The sequence below is a fragment of the Vitis vinifera genome, chromosome 5 (genome assembly GCF_030704535.1).
Source record: "Vitis vinifera cultivar Pinot Noir 40024 chromosome 5, ASM3070453v1".
Classification (NCBI taxonomy): domain Eukaryota; kingdom Viridiplantae; phylum Streptophyta; class Magnoliopsida; order Vitales; family Vitaceae; genus Vitis; species Vitis vinifera.
Window position 1 is genome coordinate 1,496,337 of NC_081809.1, and position 10,673 is coordinate 1,507,009.

Genomic DNA, 10,673 nt, shown 5'->3' on the forward strand with positions numbered 1-10,673 from the left:
AAATTAAAATTATGATTTTAATTTAAAATTTTAATTTGAAACTAATTTTCTGATTTTCAAATAAAATTTTAATTTTTAAATAATATATAAATTATTATTTTTATTTTTATAATTATTTTAAATTTTAATAATTTATAAAATATATATTTATAACATCAATTGTTGGATTTAAGGGTATGGAAACAAAAGACTAGCCCAAAAGACAAACAAAGAACATAATGAATAAGAAGAAAAACCTATCAACTGATGCGTAACAAGCACTGTTCTTGAAATAGATCCACCCTCCTCGAAAACGAACTTGGTGCACTAGGGTACCAGTGGTCTACCTCCAGGATTCAACAACCAAATCTCGCATTGGGTGCACTTTATAAGCGAGATGTGTACAACTCGGGTTTTGAATAAATTCCTCTAGAAGGATGTATGAAAAAAACTCTCTGAAACTCTTTTTAAAAATTCTCTAAAAAATTACTATTCATATGTAGAGAGTAAGGGGTGACATGGGCACTAACACAATCCCAATGGGAATCTACTTGTAATCAGAACAAGACTCAAAGTGGAAGGAAATTCTTCTTATAAAAGGAATGAGACTCTACTAGCACAATCCCAATAGGACTTTTTCCAAAAATATAACATTAATAGAATAAAATAAAATAAAATAAAAATAATTCCCAATATGACTCTTCTTAAAAATATAAGACTAATAGAATAAAATAAAATAAAAATAAAAATTATTTACACTATTCCTACAATCCCCTACAAAGTGTAAATGTAATTTTTTTTTTTTTTTTGAAGAAAAAAGAATCCAATGCATTAGTTCTAGTGCCCAAAGGCTATGAACCAGTCTTAGGACAAATAAGTATTGAATCACAAAATACGGTGAAAATAAATTTCTATGAATCAGTGTTTCTTGATGTAACTCGAGGGACTTTTATTCACATTGGTTTTCTCAACTTCACTATGAGCTGTACAAAATGGGTTGGCACAAATAGGCCATGTGCCCTGCTTGGATATTCATGAGAGCTCTAGAAAACTTGTCTAAGTTCTTATAGGAAGCGACCCTACCTCCACTTTCATATAAGGGAATCCATCAAGTATGTTCTGCATTTAAACATACCATCCATAAGGAATATGGTATTAATTAAGAGTAAACACTCAACCTTAATCAATGTAGAATACGTTCTATCTATACCATATGGATGGACTATCATACAATTAGAGTTGATAAAGCACCTCAAGTCAACAAGTGATTTGTTATTACCCATATGAACCTACCTCATGGAATTTCCACTCTAATAGGTTGGGTTACCACCACTCTTGACTTCTATAATAGGCATAAGCCTTATCTCCTTCGATGTTTCTTCCACTAGTTTCTTATTTATTGGTTTGGTCAAAGGATTGGACAAATTCAATTCTAACCTTACAAATTCTAGGGATATAACCCCTGTTTCAAGGGGCTGCCGCACAATATTGTGTCTTAGGCGTATATGCCTGTTCTTCCCATTAAATATTTCACTCTTAGCCTTAGCAATTGCAGTTTGACTATCACAACGCATAGACACAGACGGGACTGGTCTCGTTTATAAAGGGATATTTGCTAAGAGGTTTCTAAGTCACTCAACCTCCATAGTAGATCGAGTAATGCAAATTCGCTTGGCAGACTTCCAAGAAACTACACTCCTACCAAAGATGAAAACATATCCACTAGTGGATTTCACCACATCTGAATCTGAGATCCAATTTGCATCACTAAATCCTTCAAGGACACTTGGAAATCCACTAAAGCACAAACCATAGTTAATGGTGCCTCTCAAATACTTAAGGAAGAGATGAACAATAGTCCAATGGACCTGATTAGGACTTTGGGTGTACCGACTCAATCTACCTACTACATAAGCAATGTCAGTTTTGGTACAATTCATTAAGTACATTAGGCTCCCTATGATATGAGCATACTCTATTTGGGCAACACTATGTTCTTTATTTTTCTTCAGTTGTGAACTGGGATAATAAGGAGTTGGCACTGATTTACAATCAAAGTGTTCAAACTTCCTTAGGATATTTTCAACATAGTGTTCTTGAGAAAGTTTAAGTCCATTAGGTGTTCTATTTATTTTAATTCCTAGAATCACATTTGCCTCTCTTAGGTCTTTCATATCAAACTTAGAACCTAGGAATTTCTTGTAAGGTATTCTATTTTGAATATAACATGCGGATAGGATAGCTTATTCCCACAAGTTCAAGGGTGCTCCTGAACTTACCAACATTGCATTAAAAGTTTTAGGACCCAATTTTCGTTTTTTAAGTTCATGGAGAAGAAATTTAGCTAAACACCCCCACACTTTTAGGTATGCTATGTTAGGTGCATAACCCTTCCACAACTCATCAGGAGTTTTACCAGTTTTCCCAGGTTGGTAACAGATGAGAACCATCTTCTGGTTTTGGGTCAGTCAAAATATGTCCCAAGTTCACTACATCAATTGTAGAGAACTCTTAAAGAATGTCTCATTGAAGGGATCAATGTTAGAGGTGTCAGGACGAGTGTGAACTAGGGAAGCTTCCATTTGGATTTAAGGGTATAAAAACAAAAGACTAGCCCAAAAGACAAACAAATAATAGAATGAATAAGAAGAAAAACTTATCGACTGAGGCGTGACAAATACTGTTGTTGTCACCTCGCGTATCCTGTAGTCCACGTTGCTGCTAGATGGATGGACACGTGATTCTCAACACACAAGGGGTTCTTGATTCAGCGGTTGCACCTGCAAAAGGCATCCGGACAGGGTGTCCGGACGCACCCTCCGATGGTTATGTTAGCCATGGTCAGAGAGAGAGAGAGATAAATAAATCAGTTGTCCTTTTACTAGATATCCAGAGATTACCAGGGGGGATCAGCCTTTTCTTCTTCGTGTGAAGTCATATATATACAGCTTCAGGGGTACTGCTCCTTTCATTAATGGTGAGAAGATATTTTATGTTGTGATGATGATAATAGGTGTCAGTAGGAGCACTATCATCCTATGAACGGTTGTCAGAGACCATGGTAGGTGATGCGGCTGTCAGAGATCGTGGGAAGCGATTATGTAGAATGATCGTGGGAAGTGACTTGCTGTCACTTCCTCTTGTCTTCTCATTCTGCAGGTGATGGGATGTGGGCCATGGCTGCTTGTTGTGATTGCGTGTAAGACTCGCTTTACTTTAATTGACCATCCCGACAATTTATATCCGGATGGATCATGCTGATTATCCGGATGTGTTGTGGAGACTATCCGGGTGTCTACGCTCTGCCAGCGTCGTTTGCTCTTCCTTGGATAGGAGAAGCTGAAACGTCGTTTGTCTTTCCTTGAGGGGTTCCGGATAGGATAGCCGCACCATGCATATCTTTAGGGGAATCCGGATGATGATGGTCCGGCTGATAACACGTGCCACGCGTCACCATGAGCTGCGTGCCACGTGTTTCCCAAGGGGAGGGGTCCCTACATTGCCCCCCTTTTTAACTTGCCTATTTTGCCCAAAAAATGGGCGGGTTAAAAATAACTGGGTTTTTGAAAATTGAAAAAGTCCATTCGTCTAACTTGGCCACGTGGCGAGTGGGGGTGCGGAAGCCAAAAAAGGCATTTATGGCGAGCCGCCGACCCTGTGTATCCCCAGGCAATATGTCGTTTCAATGATAACATGGCTGTTGGTTTGCCTTTCCGAGGGGCTGTCCTGCTATAAATAGGGTACTGTACCTCTTTTTGCAATTTTTCCTACTGCATTCTCTTGAGAGCCTTTCTTCTTACTGCTTTTTCCTGCGTCCTTTGCTTCTCTGAGACAAACTTCGAAAGCTCTTTTTGTACCGGTGCTTTTGTATCGCGACTTTGTTGGTTTGCTGCTGGTGATTTTGTATCAAGGCGGTACCCGTTCTTCTTCTTCGGTGCTGTATTTGGTACGTATCTCTTTGCTACTGCCGTTCCTTTGGTTGCGTTTGCTGGTTCTTTACACTTGTTTTCTGGCTTGCTTGGGCGTTGTTTTGGACGAGTCGTTTGCAATTGTTGTTGAATGTTGGTACTTTGTTGTTGTTTGAAGGGGTTTTTGAGGGGTTTTTCTGACTGTTTTGGGTTAGGGTTTGTGTATTTTCAGACTGCTTGGTTTGATTCGTTGTATTGCTTTTGTATGTAGATTTTGATTTAGTTTTGTGGTAAAAAATGGCTCCAAAAAAGGCTGTTTCATCTGTCCGGGTTAGCGAAGCTAGCGAAAAGGCGATAGACAAATTAAATGCGAAGGAGTTCCGGGAGCGATTCCGCATCCCCCATGACGTATTGATAGACCTGGTGAACGAGGAGGCGGCTATGCCTACTGAGAAAGGTGGAAAAAACGTTATCCTCTTCAGAAAGGAACAATTCAACGCGGGGCTCCGGTTCCCTCTGCCGGCATTGTTCAAGGAATTCCTCCACTTCTCTCAGATTCCACCCATCTTCATTCATCCCAACCTTGTCCGGGTGCTGATGGGATGCAGCATTATCAACATGCTGTACAGCCTCGACCTTACGCTACTGGAATTGTTCTTTGTCTATTCCCTGAAGAAAGCAAAAAATGATATCTTCAGTGTGTCCGCTCACCTGCCCTCCCTTCAAATGGTGACAGAACTGCCAGATTCGACAAAGGGAGGGGCGAAGGGGCTGGTGGCAGTCTGGGGTGGATGGGCGGGGCTATCGCAGCATCCGTCGAGGCCTTTTTCTCCGAATTATACCTTAAAAATTCCGGGTAATCTTGTTTTGCGATTTTTTGTCCGGATTTTGCTTTGCTGATTTTTTCTGATTTTTCCGGACGGAATTCTCACCTTTTGTTGCTGACAATGCAGGTTTGGAATTGAGGGGCCACCTTGTGGATTGGGTGGAAAAGGCGTCCTTTGCCTGCGTCTGCAAATTATTCGAAATAGATCCCAAGGAGAGGGCCTACAAAACATTGCTTTCCGCGCGGAATTTGATAGAGGTCGTCCGGGAGCCCCAGGAATATGTTATCAATATTCTTCCTAGGAAACTGGCAAAGGATGAGATAGTGCCTGGGGAGCATTATACTGTGAAGGAGCTCCCCCTCTATCAGGAAGCTAAAGAGGCTGACGCTGAAAGGCGGCGAAAGCTCCTGGAGGATAGAGATCAGAAAAAGACTGAAGGCACTATCCGGAAGGCTCCCGGACAGAAGCGGGGTCCGGACTCTCCTCCAAAGAAAACTTCAGGGAAAAAGGGGGAAGCTGGTGAAGAAGCATGGGAAGGATGCGAAGGAACCCACTCCTCCCAAGGAGTTTCCTCCTCCACAAACTACCTATGAGGGGGAAGTAATGATAGAGGAGCCAGTAAATGCTGCTCTGCACTCTATCTCAAGCGGCCCCGGACGCATGTCGGGGTTGAATCATTCAGGTCCTTCCTTAGTCGCGGCTGCGCGTCTGGCTAACGTGGCTGAGGAAGCTGCATCTATCAACCATCCGGGCAACCTTAATCCGGATGCTGATGCGGCTGAAACGGCCCCGTTGGAGGAAGCGGGGGCAGAAAGCCAAAGTCAGCCTTCCGACCACCCGGATCGCCTGGCCATAGTCCTGGTGAAAGAGCCTCCCCTCAAGAAGCCGCGTTTGACGCGCGATCTACAGTCCGGACTCTTTGAGCGGCTTCAAGAGCGGCAGCAAGAGATTGAAATTAGTTGCGCTTCTGCCCATGACGCTCATCCGGATGGAGGCGAGGTGGAGATGGCTACTGAGACCTCAGCCGCCCCGGTAATAATTCCGGCTGAGGATGCATCCGGACCTATGTGTCCGGACGAAGATATGGGGGTTCCGATTCCGGGACAAGAGTTACCCTCTCCTTCCTCACCTGAGGAGGAATCTGCTGACAATGCCGCTCCCGCTAGCCCTTTCAGCTACGCGGAGTTGGAAGTTAAGTTAAAGCATATTACACCTGATTGGAGAGCCATCAAGCCCTCTGCTCAGATGTTTGATATGATAGAAACGGTATATCGTTGTCTTGTGTTTTTGCTTTTTGACTTTTTGTTGCACTGATGTGTTTGTTGTAGTATGATTTATGTCTTTGCTTTTTTTGTTTGTGTGTCAGCTGGTGAGGGGCCTCCGCAGCATGTCTCAACAACACGATCTTTTTACTCAGCTGCTGCAGACTGCAGACTATATGAGGACCTTCTCCTCTCGGCGCCAAGAGATTGAAAATCAACTGCGTCTGAGAATGGAGGAGGCTGAGGCCAGTCTATCCACCATGCGAGAGGAAAATGAAGCCCTCCGGGTGGAGTTGGCTGAAGCAAAGGGTCGAGAAGAATCAACTGCGGGCCGCCTTCATGAGGCGGAGGGTGAGGCAGCCCGGCTAAGGGATGAACTGAGTCAACTCCGGACAGAAGTTTTGAATGAAAAGAAACAGAAGGAAGACTTGCAGCTGCGCCTAGATGTGCAAAAAGAGGAACTTGAACGGGAGTTTGCTGTGGAAAGAGAGGAACTTGCAGCGGATTACCAGCAACAAGTGGATGATACGTTTATCTTTGGGTATCGCTGCTGCATGAAGAAGAACGGCATTAAGCGAGATACCCCTTCAATTCCTCCGGGTGAAGAAAAGAAGCTCCATAAGAAGCCCGCTCCCTGATAGTTTATCTCTTTTTGCAATTTCTCTGTTGTAATTTTTCCTTCTGTATTTTTTTTGTGGTCCGGAGATTTCTTTTGTAATTACCTTTATTCATATCAATAAAACATACTTCTTTCTCATTTGCACTTGTGTATACTTTTACTGATAGTACTGCTTTAAATTGGATATATTCCATGGTCTGAGTAACGGAGTGCCATCTAGCTTTTGTAAATGATAGGCTCCATTTTCGTTTGCCTTAGACACTATGTAGGGTCCTTCCCAATTGGCTTGGAACTTTCCCGCGCCTACTTCAACAGTATTTTCAAAAACTTTTCTAAGTACTAGCGTACCATTTTTGAAGTTTCTGGGCCTGACTTTTCGATTGTAATGCGCTGATGCTCTTTGTTGATAATCTGCCATCCGGATGGATGCGCTTTCTCTGACTTCGTCTGCCCAGTCCAAATTTCTTCCTAGTTCCGTGTTGGCGTCTTTTTGCTTTGCTGCATCAGTCCGGATAGTAGGAAGACCTATTTCAGTGGGAATGACTGCATCCATTCCATATGTGAGGGCAAAAGGAGTATTTCCTGTTGGTCGTCCGGGTGTGGTTCGATAGGCCCACAGGACGCCGGGTAGCTCCTCCACCCACTTTCCTTTGGCTTGCTCCAGCCTTTTTTTTAAGGCATTGATTAAAGTTTTGTTTGTGGCTTCCGCCTGGCCATTGCTTTGAGGATAACGTGGCGTGGAGTATGAATTCCGGATATTCAATTCCGAACAGAAATTCCTGAATGCAATGCTGTCAAATTGTGGACCATTGTCAGCTATGATGATTTGGGGAATTCCAAAGCGGCAAACAATGTTCTTCCATACGAATTTGGTGACATCTTTATCTTTGATGCTTGCATATGCTTCAGCTTCTACCCATTTACTGAAGTAATCAGTGGCGACAAGAAGGAATTTCTTTTGGGCAGGTGCTGCTGGGAGGGGTCCCACTATGTCCATGCCCCACTGCGCGAAAGGCCATGGGCTTGAGACCGATTTCAATGCTGCTGATGGCACATGTGGAATGGGAGCGTATCTTTGACATTTATCACACTTTTGGACATATGCTGCCGCGTCTTTCTTCATTGTTGGCCAATAGTACCCTTGTGAATGAGCTCTATGTGCTAGGGATCGTCCTCCCGTATGATTTCCGCATATTCCTTCAGCTAGCACATACTGGGCCTCTGAATGCCCAAGACAGCGAAGATAAGGCCCTGTGAAAGATCGCTTGTACAGGTGCCCCCCGATCAGGGTGAAGCGGGCAGCCTGCACCCGGATTTTGTGCGCTTGTTTAAGATCTTTGGGTAAAGTGCCTGTCCGGAGATATTCTGCAATATCATGCGTCCATTCTTGATTATCCGTTTGGGTTGCCTCAACGGTGTTGCAAGTGGAATTTTCTGCGACAGAGGGATTGGCTTGCACATGTATGGGCAATAGAATGGCTTCTTTGATAGGTAGAGAGGCAGCTATGCCGGCCAAAGCGTCAGCGTGCCTATTGTCAGCTCGCTTAATTTTTTCGATTGTCCACTCGGTGAATTGCTGTAAGGTGCTTCTTACTTTGGCCAAGTATCGCGCCATGCGTGAGTCCTTAGCCTCATATTCTTTCTGGATGTGCCTTACCACTAGTTGCGAGTCGCTGTAGATCCGGAGTTTGGAGACGGATAGAGCAAGGGCGAGGTCCAATCCGGACAGGATGACCTCGTATTCTGCCTCATTGTTAGACGCGGAGAATCCCAGCCGGATGGCTTGCTCCAGATGTTCCCCAGTTGGGGACTGTAATAAGAGTCCAACTCCAGAGCCTGACGAGCGTGAGGCTCCGTCAACTCGTAGTGTCCACCACTCCTGTTCACTTGATTCGTGGTGCTGGTTGGGTCTTCGTGAATATTCGAGCACAAAGTCGGCCATTACTTGGCCTTTTTTGGATAATCTGGGTTGGAATTCGATTCCAAATTCGCTCAATTCGATGGCCCATTGTAGCATTCGCCTAGTTAAATCTGGTTTGTGTAGAATGCTACGAAGGGGTTGGTCGGTCAGTACAATCACTGGGTGGGCTTGAAAATAGGGGCGGAGCTTTTGGGCAGCACTTCGAAGAGCTAAGGCTGTTAGCTCCATTTTTGAATACCTGGTTTCTACATCTGCCAATGCCCTGCTGACATAGTAGATAGGTTTCTGCTCCTTTGGTGAAGGGCAGCGGAATAGAACGGCGCTGATTGCCCATTCTGAGACAGCTAGATACATGTATAGCTTCTCCTTTGGGATGGGGCTGCTCAAGATGGGTGGATGCATAAGACAATGTTTAATTCTTTCCAACGCGTTTTGGCAATTGTCCGTCCACCCCTGCGTTCCAGCTTTTCGTATCGCTAAGAAGAAGGGTCGCAACTCATCAGTGAAGCGGGCTATAAAACGCCCTAACGCAACGAGCTTGCCTGTGAGGCGTTGTAACTCCTTTTTGTTCCTGGGAGGAGGTGTCTCCATGACTGCTTTGACTTGATCCGGGCTGACTTCTATGCCTCTTTGGCTGACCATAAATCCCAGAAACTTGCCAGCACTCATGCCAAAGGCACATTTGGAAGGATTTAACTTCATGCCATACTTTCGCAAGAGGTAAAATATTTCTTGTAAATGGAGGATATGTTGCTCTCGAGTTTTGCTTTTAACCACGATATCGTCAATGTATACCTCGACCGAGCGGCCTATCAGAGGTTTGAAGATTTTAGTCATCAATCTTTGATACGTGGCGCCAGCGTTTTTGAGTCCGAATGGCATGACTTTGTAGCAATAGAGGTCGTGTGGCGTTATGAATGCTGTTTTTTCTTCGTCATCCGGAGACATGGGAATTTGGTGATATCCGGAGAAGGCATCCAAGAAAGAGAGCATCCCTTGCCCGGAAGTGGAATCCACAATTTGATCTATCCGCGGTAAGGGAAAGCTGTCTTTTGGACATGCATTATTGAGATTGGTGTAATCAACACAGACTCGCCATTTGTCCTCTTTCTTTGGTACCACTACTATATTTGCCAACCAATCCGGATAAGATACTTCTCTGATGAATGCGGCTTCCAACAATTTGTTAATTTCATCTTGGATAACTCTTTGTCTATCCGGATGAAAGCGTCTAATCTTCTGTCGAACGGGTCTGGCTGCTGGAAAGACGTTAAGCTTGTGAGAGGCGATAGAGGGATGAATTCCCTTCATATCCGAATGTGTCCATGCGAAGATGTCATGGTTGCTTCGAAGGATATTTTGTATGCTCTAGGTTTCTTCTTGTGTCATGAGGGAACTGATGTTTGTGAGGTGATCATTCTCTTCTGAGATTTGGATTGTTTGTAAGGGATCTGCTGCCGGGGGATCCTTGTCCACCAGACCCAATAATTGCTATTGGTCGTGCGCAATGCTAGGTTCAGGGGGAGATGCATCCTCCTGGTTAGCGACTGCTTCACGTGCTATTTGGTAGCACTGGCGAGCGGCTAACTGGCTGCCATACAAGTCAGTTTGCCCTTCGTTGGTGAGGAAACTCACCATTTGATGATATGTGGAAGGGATGGCTTTCATGTAGTGAAGCCATGTGCGTCCCAAGATGACATTGAAGGGTGACAACTCTTGCATCACCGAAAATTGCACGTTGAGAGTGACTGGTCCAGCTCGAACCGGCAGTATAATGTCTCCTAAGGATGTTGTTGATGATCCGTTGAATCCGGATAAGATTCGTCCGGGGTTTTCGAGACCCGCGAGACTATGTCCCATATGGCCAATGACTGATGCTTGTACTAGATCGGCTGAACTGCCTGGATCAACCAAGATACGTCTTACATCAAAATCTCCTATTTCTAGAGAGAGGATGAGGGCGTCGCGATGTGGCTGTAGCGTCCGGGTGGGATCTACTGGTGGGAAAATGATTGTCCCATCAATGGGGCGAGGGCCCTCCCCAGTAAGACCCGGCCGGATGGAATTAATGCGTTCGCGTATTGACGCGGCTCGCAGCAATTTCTGTCTTTTCCGCCTGGAATCGTATTCCTCGTCAGATGGGCCCCCGTTGATATA